A 14501-nucleotide genomic window follows, 5' to 3' on the forward strand; every position below is an offset into this window, starting at 1 on the left:
CAGTTTGCACCCACTGCCTCTTGTCCCTCTCCCCCTTCTCACAGGACATGAGCAGTTTCACGTAACTAACTTCAAATGTAGCATATTCATCATGCTTTTCCTTACAGGTAAAATTAAAGGACAAACCCAACAGCTTGTAGATCACAAGTTCAGTCGCGTCAGGGGAACTGGAAAGATCAGAGAGACAGCCAAGAAGCACAGCAGTGATGGCAGCAGCTAGCTGTACCACGATCCATTGATATAGAAACTTAGGCAGTGCTCCAGCTAGACACACGCATGCCAAGCAACTAAGGCAGAGGGAATATAAGCAGAAAAGATAACATCTACCCAAGTTGTCCCAAACACTTTTTAGCTACAGTAAACATGGTATCAAACATTGCATAGAATAATACAGGAATTTTAGTGTTTCAGAACAAAGTACTTACCAGGTACTTATGCCTGCCATACCAGAAACATAAAGGGGTGGCCTATCCTACATAAAGGTCACTAATACAGGAAATCTCAAGAGAAATTATTAATTGAGTCCAGGATTCTTAGAACACATACCATAGCTGCCACCTTTGCTACTTCCTAAGCACTAGCTGTGCATCGTGTGCTCTGTATGGCACAAGCATAAAGCTAATACCTACCGAAAGCAATATTTCATCAATAAATATCAAGCAATATAATGAGAAATAGAGTCACTTTTTCACTTAGACAAACATGTTCACATAACCTTTGCTGGCTTAAAATATAGCAACCAGTAACAACCAAACAGTATTTGCACATTATTATGGCTGAACAGCCAATGTATTAAACCTTCTAGCATATGCAAGTACTTGAGCTTTGGAGTAGTGCTAACCGGCCAGTTGATGAGGTAGCAATATGCTGTAGGCTGACAATTACCTTTCATTGGGCAATGAGCAGATGTTTAGCATTTCATATGCTTTCTTCTGGGAAGGTGCTATTGAGCAGTGTCACTGTAAATTGAAGAGACTTTAACATTTACCTGGGTTACAGCTAAGATCCTTAAGTGGTAAGAGGTGCTGCCCTAAACCATTAATACTATGAAATCATTCAGGCTGGCAACAGCAGGAGGAACTCAGTCTAAGTATGGTTTGGTGTGTTAACAAAGATTTCAGTGAAGGAGCTTCAACACAAAGGCATAGGGAGGCAAAGTAATGCCAAGAGTGGAATGAAGTGCAATATTTACATGAATTCAGGAAATTGCAAGGGTTTGGTGGCTTTGTTGTTGTTTTGGAGAGTCATTATTAGAAATTTTGCAAGAAGAGAAGTTGTTTATCAAACACATGTATTACACGGGAAGGTTCTGCCACAAAGAATGCCTGGGAGGGCATATGCCATATGAAAGGGAAAAGCTGACAACAGGGACTCTTCCAAGAATGGAAATGCTATCCCTGTCTGTGTGGCTATGGCTGATGAGGACAAGATTCACAGAAGCTCAGGACGTGTTCTGGGGATTTCCACCTATGTATAACCAGCAGGTGAGCAGCTCTTTTTCTTCCCATGCTGAGGTGTGGGAGCTCTGAAGCCTCTAACAGGAATTGTTGCTGGGAGAGGGTCCCTTGCTGCGTAAGCACAGTTTCTTAACGTTCTTGTGGATAATCAAGCCTAGAGTTACTTTCTGTCTAACTCACTACAAAATCTTAGCATACACGAATTAGTTCAATCTGTTATTTAAACCTGGGTGACAGTTAAGTCTCTTGATGTTTGAGCATTATTCATCTTCTTATGTTGTTGATGTACAGAGCAACACAGCAGAATCAAAACTCACCCTATATGTAACCCTGCTTCCACTACAAAGTTTTTTCCCTAAACCACGAAGATACGAGATGAGCTATTCACTAGCTAATCCTTATAGTTATTTTTTCACACTCCTCTCATGGCCAAGAGAAAGCTGTATTGCAAGAATATAGCCTTCCCAAGGTTAAAAGACATGACCTGCCTACAGTGACACTGTTTGCAGAGACAAGCAGGATGACGTGAAGCTCAGTACTTTTCAATCATACTATATATTCTGCTCCTGCTGGTTTAGCTCATGAAAGACTTTGCTGTCCTTAAATGTCAGGGAGTCTTATTGTTCCAGGCATGGAGAGTAGCTCCAACCTCTCTGGCTAGTAAAGGAAACAAAATCACCACAGGCTAATTGTGCAGGCCTTCAAGACTAGTTCTGACCCTTGTAGCTCATAGGAAGCTTTATTCAATAATTAGATCTCAAATCTTTGAATCCCGGGGGTACTTTACATGACATTGTATTTCTTCAGGGATGAATGACCCCCAAAATAGCAACACACAAACTCTTCTGACCTAATTGATCATTCCTGCACGCTATACAAGAAATGTTTGGCTTTTTTTAACAAATAATGAAACATGGCTTTTCCAGACCTGTTTCCTCTTTGCTTTTACTCTCCAATTCACTAAAAACCTTGGTAAAGACAGATGAGTACATTATTTTCTCTTAAAGCCTAACTTCTTGACATCTGAGGTGTGCTTCCTTTCTGTCTCATTGTAGGTTCAGAGGAACACATAATGTTAAAATCAACTCTATTTGCACTTCATTTCTCAGTAGGAAAAAAAATCCTTTTCTGAACCACAAAGCATATATGCTGTTCACTGGCCCATGCTTCGGTTTATTTTTCATCCCCATCCTGCTGTGGTTTTAGATTTATATTCTTTCAGGGCCCTGTGCTGTCGCAGGTTTAGTTTAGCTAGCTGGCTGACTTATGGCCAATGGTGGTGAAGAACATTTTAAAACATGATGATTAAATGTGATTAATGTATTTCTTAGGGGATGAAACTTCATTAGCCTGCTTCCTTTATTCATAATAATTAGAGAAATGACATAAGAGGATTGTGTGGCACATGCTACTCTGATCTGGCCAGTGTCCCCAGGATCCACATGAATCACAAAGCTACCATGAGCAAAACGTGTTCAATGACCAGAAAGCAAAATATCTGCTCCAAAAAACAGATATATCCTGCTCTCTGCTCCCACTCAGTATTCAGACTCAGACCCTCAGTATCTCTGTTTTTAATTTTTGTTTGTTTTTTAAAGCACATCGTGAATGCAAAGTGTTTGATTTTCTTTGTAAGTCACTGTCTCAGGAAGCTCTGAGAGCAGCAGCCAGAAAGATGAACCTCCTCTTCTTGCTGTAGCTGAAAAAGATGCCCCTGCAACACATCACCTGTTTGCAATCAGCACTCTGATCAAATAAGCATGAAAAATGTTTCTTCCATTGTTTCTATGTGCAGGCAGGCACAAAACTTTGCCCTTAAGAGAGCTGCAAAACAGCTGTGTGAGGGCTGGGTGCTAGGTGCAGAGACCTCCTGTCAATTGCTCACTTAGACGATGGCCCTGAAAGTGCGTGTCCTAAGCATAAGAACAGGCAATCTTGAGGAGGAGCAGTAATAGCTCCAGAATTTAGAGAACTACTCTGTAAATGCTGAGGGTCTGTTGCTACTGCAAAGACCAAGTTCATTTGAGGTCTGGTTACATACGGTTATAAAAGCCCTGGCTGAACCTAACACTGAAATACTGAAAAACCTGCTGGGAGGCACTCAGAACTGTGGCATATAGCTATTCCTTTGTCATAACTAGGGCTCTGAAAGGGCCTGGGATTGCTGGTATGAGAATACTTACCAAGCGTATTCATAGGGAAGAACACAACATTTGTAAAAGCTTGCTTCAAAGGAAATGTGCAAAATAGTCCTGTTTAAACTCTGGGGCTAGAGGAAGACTTATCACCTTTTTGGGCTAGATCTTTATTCAACATAGGTTAGAATACCAATGCTGTCGTCAACTGACTTATAATGTTTTACATTGGTTGAAACAATGGGTTTTATTTTAAGCCTTTACTGGGACTGAGTGCTTAATTCTGTTTACATTTATTACCTGAGACTTCGAACTGTGGCCATCCCTGAACACGGTTATTTATGAGTGAAAAGGTACTCTCTCACTGCTTGAGAAAAGCTTTGCCATCCAGTGTTTCATGTTGGCCAGAAGTATTCAGAATTAGAGTCTCTGGACAAAAGACAAGTGTGAGAGGGAAAACTTCTTCCCACATCATTGCATCAGGAGGAGCTTGCCATGCCACTCTCCACCATCTATCAGCAGTCCTGGTGAACGGGGGAGGTCCCAGATGACTGGAGGATTGCCGATGCGATGCTCATCTACAAGAAGGGCCGGAAGGAGGATCTGGTGAACTACAGGCCTATCAGCCTGACCTCAGTACCAGGGAAGATTATGGAGCAGTTCATCTTGAGTGCGCTCAACAGGCATGTGCAGGTCAACCAGGGCCAGCCTGATCATTTGGATTCATGAAAGGCAGGTCCTGCTTGACCAACCTGATCTCCTTCTATGACCTGGTGACCCACCTAGTGGATGAGGGAAAGGCTGTGGATGTCATCTACCTGGACTTCAGTAAAGCCTTTGACACCATCTCCCACAGCATTCTCCTAGGGAAGCCGGCGGCTCATGGCCTAGGCAGGTGTACTCTTCGCTGGGTAAAAAACTGGATGGGTGGCCAAGCCCAGAGAGTTGTGGTGAATGGAGTTAAATCCAGTTGGCGACTGGTCACAGGCGATGTTCTCAGGGCTCAGTTTTGGGGCCAGCCTTGTTTAATATCTTTATCAACGATCTGGATGAAGGGATTGAGTGCGCCTTCAGTAAGTTTGCAGATGACACCAAACTGGGTGGCAGTGTCGATCTGCTGGAGGGTAGGATGGCCCTGCAGAGGGACCTGGACAGGCTGGACCGATGGGCCGAGGCCAACTGTATGAGGTTTAACAAGACCAAGTGCCGGGTCCTGCACTTGGGTCACAACAACCCCATGCAACACTACAGGATTGGGGAAGAGTGGCTGGAAAGCTGCCTGGCAGAAAAGGACCTGGGGGTGTTGGTCGACAGCCGGCTGAACATGAGCCAGCAGTGTGCCCAGGTGGCCAAGAAGGCCAACAGCATCCTGGCTTGTATCAGGAATAGTGTGGCCAGCAGGAGCAGGGAGGTGATTGTCCCCCTGTACTCGGCGCTGGTGAGGCTGCACTTGGAATACTGTGTCCAGTTTTGGGCCCCTCACTACAAGAAAGGCATTGAGGTGCTGGAGCACATCCAGAGAAGGGCAATGAAGCTGGTGAAGGGTCTAGAGAGCAAGTCTTAGGAGGAGCAGCTGAGGGAACTGCGGTTGTTTAGTCTAGAGAAGAGGAGGCTGAGGGGAGACCTTATAGCTCTCTACAACTACCTGAAAGGAGGTTGTAGTGAGGTGGGTGTTGGTCTCTTCTCCCATGTAGTTAGTGATAAGACGAGAGGAAACGGCCTCAAGTTGCATCAGGGGAGGTTTAGATTGGATATTAGGAAAAATTTCTTTACTGAAAGAGTGTTCAAGCATTGGAAGAGGCTGCCCAGAGAGGTGGTGGAGTCCCCATCCCTGGAAGTGTTCCAAAAATGGGTAGATGTGGCACTTTGGGACATGGTTTAGTGGGCATAGTGGTGTTGGGTTGATGGTTGGACTGATGATCTTAGAGGTCCTTTCCAACCTTAATGTTTCTATTCTAGTTTTACTTTCATTAAAAAATAATCCAGCCACCAAACCAAGAAACATGAAATTAATTATACTCTACCCGTAATTGGTTTAGCGGTGGACTTGGTAGTGTTAGGTTAATGGTTGGACTGGATGATATTAAAGGTCTTTTCCAACCTAAATGATTCTATGGTTCTATGATTAGTTAAAACAAATAGCACACCTCTCTGCTTTTGCACTTCACTTCATTGCTTCATTGCAACATAAATTCAGATTAAGGAAGTCCTTTCATTTGCAGTACCTACAAATGATTCTGATATCTTGGAAAAATAAAACCCTTGGGTTAAGGTTTATGGTTTGAATTCTGGTCCCTGCTCTGTTGGCACAAAGCACTTGAAAAATCAGCCTAAGTCATCTGGCGACTCTCCAAACTCAGAATTTTTGTTAACAGAGTGGTTAGCTCACTGTGCGAAGCAGTGCAATATTCCAATTGTAAACTTTCTTAAACCAGGCAGGAAAAGTACTCAGGGTTCTCAATGAAAATGAAATACATAAGGTGCAAGAATGTAAATTATTGTTGCCTTCATATATGCAATGTGACATCACTAGTGCCATTCCTCCATGGATCATGGAAGTATGTTATAGGTATTAGAGAATTAGACTCTGATACACTAAAGGAGCTAAATTATGCCTAAGTAACTTGTATAGCCTCAACTGCTGCAGCATCTGAGCTCCTAAGAATATTTATTCTTACTGTATCAAGCCTGTGGCAGATGAGGAATACTAAGTTCTTTAATAATAAGGGAATTGAGGCACAGTGAAATTGGTGACCTTCTGTCAGACAGGGCAGATAGCTCTACAAAGGTGTTGGAAACCCCATGCCAGTTTCCAGTCCATTTAGCTAGTCTGTATTTCTGTTGCTGCCTATCATCTTCAAAATATCATCTTCCATGGACAGCTAAAATATAAGAAGAGAAAATGTTCTTATAGAACATCTATGATTCAGTTACCTTGCACTTCTATTGTAAGACTAAAAAGTTGAACTAAGAACTAGAAATATCAAATGCTCCTTTACAGGGAAAGTCCACTCCCAAAGGAAGTAACACTAGATATTTTGTAGTAGTCTTTTTGACTCTGAAGTCACAATCATAACATTCAATAAAAGCATCTTTCATAATCAAAAAGTCTCAACCACTTGTGCAGGTGTTTTCCACAGAGCTGAAAATGATTCAAAACAAATGGAAAATTCTTTCCATAGACTCATACTAAAATAAAGGTGGGGGTTTGGAAACCAGTTAGTTCTAAACAAAACAAGACCCAAATACTGACTTGCCTTTCGAATTTCCTTATTTGCACCTGTGGAGCCGCTAGTAAGAGGATCCCAACTAAATGAGTGAGTCACGCAGTCATTGCAACATTAAATGCTTACCTTAATTATAAGCATTTCTTTGAAACCGTTGCTTCTCTCTATTATTTGAATAGCCATAAGGGATATCTGACTGCCACTTGAGAAAAACGAAGTGACTGCAAATGACTGCATGTTCACAGTGCTACTAGCTTGGGCTTGCAAACCCTGTTGAGACCCAGCTATAACATATGACAGAGAGATTCCAAAGCTCAGGCTTTGCCATGGGCTGCAGACTCCCTGGGATTAACTGTGTGAAGATATTTGTACAGTTCAGTGAAGAGCACTCAGGACCGAGACTCACCAGTGATTTAAAATGCACAGGCCAAGCAGTTGCTACCTCCAGCTATCTATCTGCCCATCTATTTTCCCAAGGCTGGAGCCTCATAGCAGGCTGAAGCTGCTTCTGAGCCACCACAGTCTCCAGCTTTGCGTATTAAGACACACTGAAATTGGTGCCAGGTTTATTACATGCGCAGTAGTAAATCACCAGAGTTCATAAGGACCTACACATACTTTCGGCTGTCCTTGGTGCAAGGTGGAAAGGAAGGTGTAGTGGTCAGGTCACATCCAGTGAAGCAGCAACCACTTCAACTGTCAGCTACCTCCTTCAGATTTAGGATGGGAAGAAAGAAAACATTTTGGTGTTGTACCAGGTCTACTCCCTGACATGAGAACTTGGAACTACTAGTGGTTGCTTTAACCCTCTACACAGATGCTCTAACCTTTTTAAAGAAATACAGTGGCCTGAAGCACCTTCAGCTTGCTCTTTCACATGGCACTATGGAAAAGCAGCAGCACATTATGTTAGCACACAGATACACCTGCATACTACCCCACACTCTGGGTTCATGGAAGAAATCCCATGTTCAAATAAACAGAATTTAAAGAGCCATGCATGAGGAACCATGAAGCAAAGAGGAACAGATGATGACTTTGAACCAAGAAGTCCTACTGGCAGTAATCATGAGGCTCTAAGACCAGAGTTGCCTACACAAACCAGGTATCACATGATTTTTTTATAGAAGTCTTCAATCAACTCATAGTCTTTGCTTCCTAAGATCACGTAAGATCTCCCCATGTAAGATTCCCTTGAGGACTCTGGGGAAAACGTTCCCTTAGAAAAGATCTGAAATTATTGCCTGGTGAAAGGGCAATGACTTAGCAGTTAAAAGCAGTGCTGATTATTCAATGTTATTGCTACTCATGTTATTGTGATGCAAATAGCTTATACCAAACACTGAGAGTGCTGAGAAGAGATTTATTTTTGTTTAGTAAGTACATGAAGTTCCTATTAGGGGCCAAAGTACATGGCCTTGTCTACAAGGGTGGGGACATCATGGGTTACAGGAGCCAGTATCGCCATCTTATTTGAATGAATCATGGGTATATCTGGACCTGTTCTTTTTTGCTGATTGATAGAGGTCTGCTGCACCACTCTCACTGGACCACCGTTGTGGGGTACACACTGGGCTCTTAAATGCTTTTGGGATGCTGCAGCTCTGTTGGTATGTCTCCTAAGCACAGATTCTTTACCAAGTACCTGTCTGTTGACACAGGACTTCCACTGCCAGCTGCCTTCCTAGGTTCCTTCTCAGGTTCCTTCTCAGCTAACTTCTCAGTTTACCACTGGCTCTTCCAGATTTGTCAGTAGTTTCCATGCACTCATCCTTTGGCATCACATTTCTGGAAGAGGCACAAAGAAGGTAATTGACTTAGAGACGATAATGGTGGGGGGGCTTTGTGATAAGGTGGGCCTTGTAACTTAGTTTTATAATTCATAAATTAGTAAGAAGAATGCCCCAGAGACCTATACAAAACAAAACATTACTTCTTTCCATAAGCGTCATTAGACCAGCTAGTACAAATAGGAAAGATGGACAAGTTTCAGGCACATACAACCTTTTCCTGCATGGAGACAATGAGAACATACGATTGATTTCATCTCAGAAGAAATTTATGTCTAAGATGGCAACCTGCTGGTTTACAGGAAGGCTCCTGATGGAGTTGGGATTCTTTCATAGAAGGGTAATATCAACCCCCAAAAAACAAAGGCTAAGTTCACAAAAGCTTTTCAGACAAGTGTTTTTGTAATAAATCTTGAGTTTTACCATTGTCTCCCACAGAAGTAGAACTGGATTCAGGGGTGTTGATCTCTATCCTAATGATTGTAATGGTGAGTTTTTGCAGTTGTGGGGTTGGAAAGGGCAGCACCAATGCAGTAATGTTCTTCATACATGCTAGGTCCCCGTCGGCAGACGCAGCCATCACTTAAACTCCTGTGAACTCTCCTGGGTCAAACAGGAGATAGACTGTTCTTCCAAGAGGTGCCTAGCACCAGAAGTGCCTGGGCTAGCTGTGATCCAAGACTTCATGATGGTTTTTGTCATGTCCTGGCACAAACCCCCTTGTTTTCTTTACTTTCCAATTACTTTTCATTGCAGGGCACAATGTTAGTTCATCTCAGAGGAATTTGTTTACTGTGTTCCACTATTTCAAGCCTCTTTCCTGATTAGTTTTCAAGTCGGAAATTACCTTTTTCCACACAGACACTTTTTTTCCCTCTACAGTTCCAATTAGATACTTTCTTTTTTCCACTTTTTGCCTTAAGTAAGCAGCATCATACTCACTGGAGAACATTTGTTGGTCTGCAGCTGTATTTTTCAGTATGGATGAAGGTTTTCTCAAGTTAAGAGGGTGTTGTCTTTGCTGGATGCTGACCAGTAATATCTCACTGGAGTAAAAGCAGTGAGAATAAGCCAGGCATTTTGAAGCACAGTCTTGATGTGGTTTGTACCTCATTTTTCACTAGTTTGGGTCTGTGGGAATGTAGTATTAGCTCACAATCTGGTTTTATTTCCTCATTTTTTCCTCTTTCCATCTTGTTTTCTCTCCTTTTTCCTCCTGACTTTCTATCCTTGTTTATTCCTCCATCGCTCCCATCTTATTTTGTACACATCATGGGCTACAGCCAGGATGGGGAATTTGATTATATGGAGAAACTCTGACAAAGCAGAGTGGACTGTTTAAATGGACAGGCAAAGCGACACATCTAGTGTGGAATATGTTTAGATTTTTCTTCCACTCTTTGACCATATTCTTTTCAAACATCTTCAAACTATATGTTACCTCAGGGCTTGAACCTGCTAAAAAAACATACCAAATTGACACAATTCTCTGTCTTGCCTCTCTCCCTTCTAGCCTGTGGTGGTTATATCAAAGCTAACAGGCCTCTGCACATTAGAGGTATCTGTTTCCTTAGGGACTTCATATTTGCTAGCATTAAGACTTCCTGCTTTAAGTCAAACAGATAGGATGCTGTGGTCACAATTGGGACATTGAAGGAGGAGGTTATTGAAATAACAAAGCAACTGTCGCTTCAGAGTGAAGAGTCACCATAACGTGCAAGACCTGTTCTTGGGAGTACTTTTAATGCTTGAGACCAAACTCTCAAAGGTTGTATATGGCTAAGGGAAACAAGAAGAGAGAATTCAAGAGCCAGGTCTGCTGTCTGTGCAAACAAAATGCTCAGTACCTTCTTGGGGGGAGCCCCGATAGACATCTTCATTGCTGTGCCATGTTGATGAAGTATCATCACACTAGTGTGACCATGATGGAGTCGGGAAGTGGAGCCACGCCCCACATTACAAGAACAGCTCAAGGTTAAATGTAACATAAACCCTAGCAGCTAACAGGAAAGGCTCTGCTGGTATGTTGCACAGTAGCAGCTGGAAGGCAGTTTTATTGCTTCTGGCTCTTACTCTAAGCCTGGCTTGTTTAAGATCTGAGTGCTTCTCCTTTAGTAGTAAAATATTTAAAATCATAATACAGTTTAAAATAGAGCACGTATTGTGTCACACCATAATACACAACCTGCATTCTCACTTGGGATCACCGAAATTTAAAAACTGTTTCATAATATGCAAATGCTTCAGATTTATTTAATATTTTATACTTTCCTTGGCTGTACTAGTTTTCTACTTTCTAAATATAATCTGCTTTCTAAATATATAAACTCAGCTAAACTGAATATTCACAAAAAAGAAAAGGGAAGGTTCTGGGGGGTAATTTTTCCTGTTCTAAGAATGTAAATTGAATAGTGCATCCCAAATGGATGAGGAAGATTCTTTGCCAAAAGTTTTTTCTTTTTTAATAAAAATAATTACAATGAGAGATGTGCCAGTTTAGGACAGGTTGTTATACGCAACCAACTGTATCTATGTGTATATAACCAAACAACTCTAAACAACTGTATCTATATCTGTACGCATGACTTGTATATATGCCTGTTTATAAACAAGGAAATAGGAATTATTTATTCATGAACTAAATTTAAATAGCAATTCCTGCCTGGCTGCCTTCATAGGATGCACGGAAGAGTGACCAGAGCTAGAGCAGGTGTCCCACATGCCTTCTGCTGGAATGGAGTTAGAAACTGCCCTGTACGTCAGACCCTGCCTTGCTAAGAACAGACAGCCTGGCAATTTAACTCATGCTGTATGTCAGAGCCTACACTTCATGCAGTTGTCTTCCTAAGGGACAGCCAAGACAGAAGGTGGAATGAAAACTATGATATTCTGGAAGAAGAAGATTCATTGTAGTCTGACGCCATGGTGGGCAGAGATGAAACAGGCGATGCAAAGCTAATTCAAGGCAGTAAGAGTCTCAGAAGGGAAAATACTGCTCTCTTCAGTTGCAGAAGGACTGGAGAACAGTCTGTGCACTTTCCTTTGGATGCATCTGGAATTGTCCAGTTCTCACCAGCAGTTAAAGATTGCTTGTTATACTTTAAACTTGTGCACTGTAGTTGAGGTGACATGTTTGATTTAAATGCACCCATCAGTTGCTTCTCCTTCTGCAGTTTTAATGTCTGGTTTCTTAGCACATCTCTTATTCCTACAGATTTACTGTCTTGCATTCAGAATAATTAAACTACATTCTGATAAATGGCTAGGTTTTTTACATTTTGTACAGCAAGGTATTAATTTGGTTTACACCGACTTTCATTTCCTTGGACTGCCATTTATTTAAATGAAGTTCTGTATCTTTACTTAAACATGAAATGCATTAATCAGTGATATGATGGCTTAATTTCTACTTTATTACACTTAGGTGGAGCTGGTGAAATCATGTGGTTATATTGATTTGAGCTCAAATCAAGATTCAGTTCTGACCTTCGATATACTCACATAGAGTTCCTGCTGATTACAATGAGAGCCAAGCATATGCAGCCAAGGCTCAGCATTTGGCCTTCGGTCAGGATATGTATAAGTTTTTGCTTTTCTCTAAATGTAGAGGCTATGTCAAAAACATTGCCCATTTTAAACTTGTTTTTCTTTTCTTTTGCTTGTCTAAAGTGAGGTGTCTGTTGCCGTCATTCGACACCAAGTGAAAGTCACAAAGCTAACTTCTAAGTTTGCCAGCTATAGTTCTCCAAACTTGCCAGTACTTTTGCATCAATGATGAGGACAGGTCATACCGACCTGTTGACACAAAGATATGCCTTTGCAGTGCAGCCTGGGGATGACACAGGTGACCCTGCCAGTCTGTTTCACAAGCAGAAGTATTATGTCAGTTCTTACTGGAAATTCCCCCCAGCCAGGCACCTCGTGAAAAAAGGTGTTTTAGCTGTTTAGATGGTAACTAGTTATGTTTATACAGGAACTGTTACACTAATTTAGCAATAACATATTTAAAACCACTGTCTTGCACAATGAGAAAAAGCTGAAAACAGCCAAAAGTAATGTTAGTTTGAATGGCCTCAACAGAACTGTCCAAGTATTTTTAGCACTTATGTTAGTGTCATTCCAACAGAGTGCACAAAAAGTTGAAGGTGAGACAGAGTTTTCTCATTCTGGTTCCAGTCAAACACACAGCAAGGGTTTTCCTGCACCAGGAGCTTACAGTGTCTGAAGATAAAAATAGGAAAAGTTTTGGGAGAAAGGAAGTATTACTACACAGTTCCTGAGACAAAAACCTTAGGCAAAGAAAGAAGAACAATTGCTCAAAGATACCAGAGGTTGTGGCGTTCTGAGGAACTGCACTCACTGCTCCTGGACAAGGCACCGGAGTATTTTTCCACTGTGTTTTGCTCTTTGGGCTAATATTTAACATGATGCATGGCAGAGTATAAATACACATAATAACAAATTGAAGTAGTTTAGATCAGCTGATGGTTTATGTCTACACATAGCGTGTCTATGTCTCAAATAATGCAGGTGAAAAAAGCTGTCCAAAAGGACAACCTGGATCAAACTTTTAGGTAATTCCAGAAGCAGAACTGGTACAGACATGGGGAAGAGGGGAATCAATTTTGCTGGCAAAAAGAGACTATGAGGGTTTAGATGAAGTTCTAAGACAGCCTTGCTCACCTGACCACAGCTATGCTGGAGTGAAAGCACCACAGAACAGGCCTATTTAAAATACTCTAATGCTTGTGACAGAGCCCACGTTATGCTGATAAAACAGGTATGCATTTCAGAAGCCATTTTGTGCAGTTTATTATAAATTTTTAAGGCTCTTGTACTGAATTTGGAAGTGTGCTTCTGACGTTAGAGTAGTCCTTTCCTGCAGCAACATGGGAGTCAACTTTGGAATAGGCTGAATTTCAAAAAAACTTAGAGAAAATTGAATTTTAAAGAATGTTGATGCCTATACACACACCTAAGTATTTAGAAATGTATGCACAAGACTTAGATGCATATAAAGTAGAAAGAAAGGATTGTAACGCAATATCCATCTAACGAGGCAGGGCTGGAAGAGGCTTCCTTTTATATACAGGAAAAGAATTTCCTTTCTGAATTCTTAAGAAGTTTTGTTGGGTTGCTTTTTTTTTTTTTTTTTTAGTCTTGGGGTCCTTCATGTACACAGGCCCTACCAAAGTGATGGCTTGATAGCTTCAGGCAAAGTTCTTATTTTATTTGGCAGGATCATTTTCCTGACTTTCCTCTGAAAGCATTTAAAATAATTCTCCTTTATAAGATTTGCTGGTTTAAGTTTATGTAAGAAAAAGTTTAAAAGTGGAAGACATCATTGGTATTTAAATCTATTCCTTCTACTCAAAGTTCTCTTCTACCATTGTGCTCCCAAAATCTTGTCTGTAAGATGTCTGCAAATGGTCATCGATTTTTTTTCAAGATTTAAATCAATAATTGGAGAAATGTAGTCTTTAAGGTCATGATAAAAGGCTGATAGAACAATATAAAATAGCACTTGCAAATGCAAGCTTGATGGTAAGGTTGCAAACAGATCCATAAACATGCTGAGTGTTGAGAGGCTGATGACACAAGCAGTTTTTCTAAAGTAATGGGAGAAAACACCTTCTTATATTAGGATAGATTGTGTGAAAAGCTGTCATAAAGTTCCTCTGCCTGACTGCCACAGTCATCTTCTCTATAATGTGTTTTGAAGTTTAAAAGAATGTGCAGAGCAAGAAAGTCTGTTCTGTGTCAAGTAACGGAGGAATACCTGAATAGGTGAAAATTCTTGAGACAAAGGTGACTCTCTTTCAGTGTTTACACACTTACGAGTGTGGAAAAAGTATTGGGCACAGAAAGAACAAAATCTCACCCAAAATTTTG

This window comes from Pelecanus crispus, chromosome Z (assembly GCF_030463565.1).
Source record: "Pelecanus crispus isolate bPelCri1 chromosome Z, bPelCri1.pri, whole genome shotgun sequence".
NCBI lineage: Eukaryota > Metazoa > Chordata > Aves > Pelecaniformes > Pelecanidae > Pelecanus > Pelecanus crispus.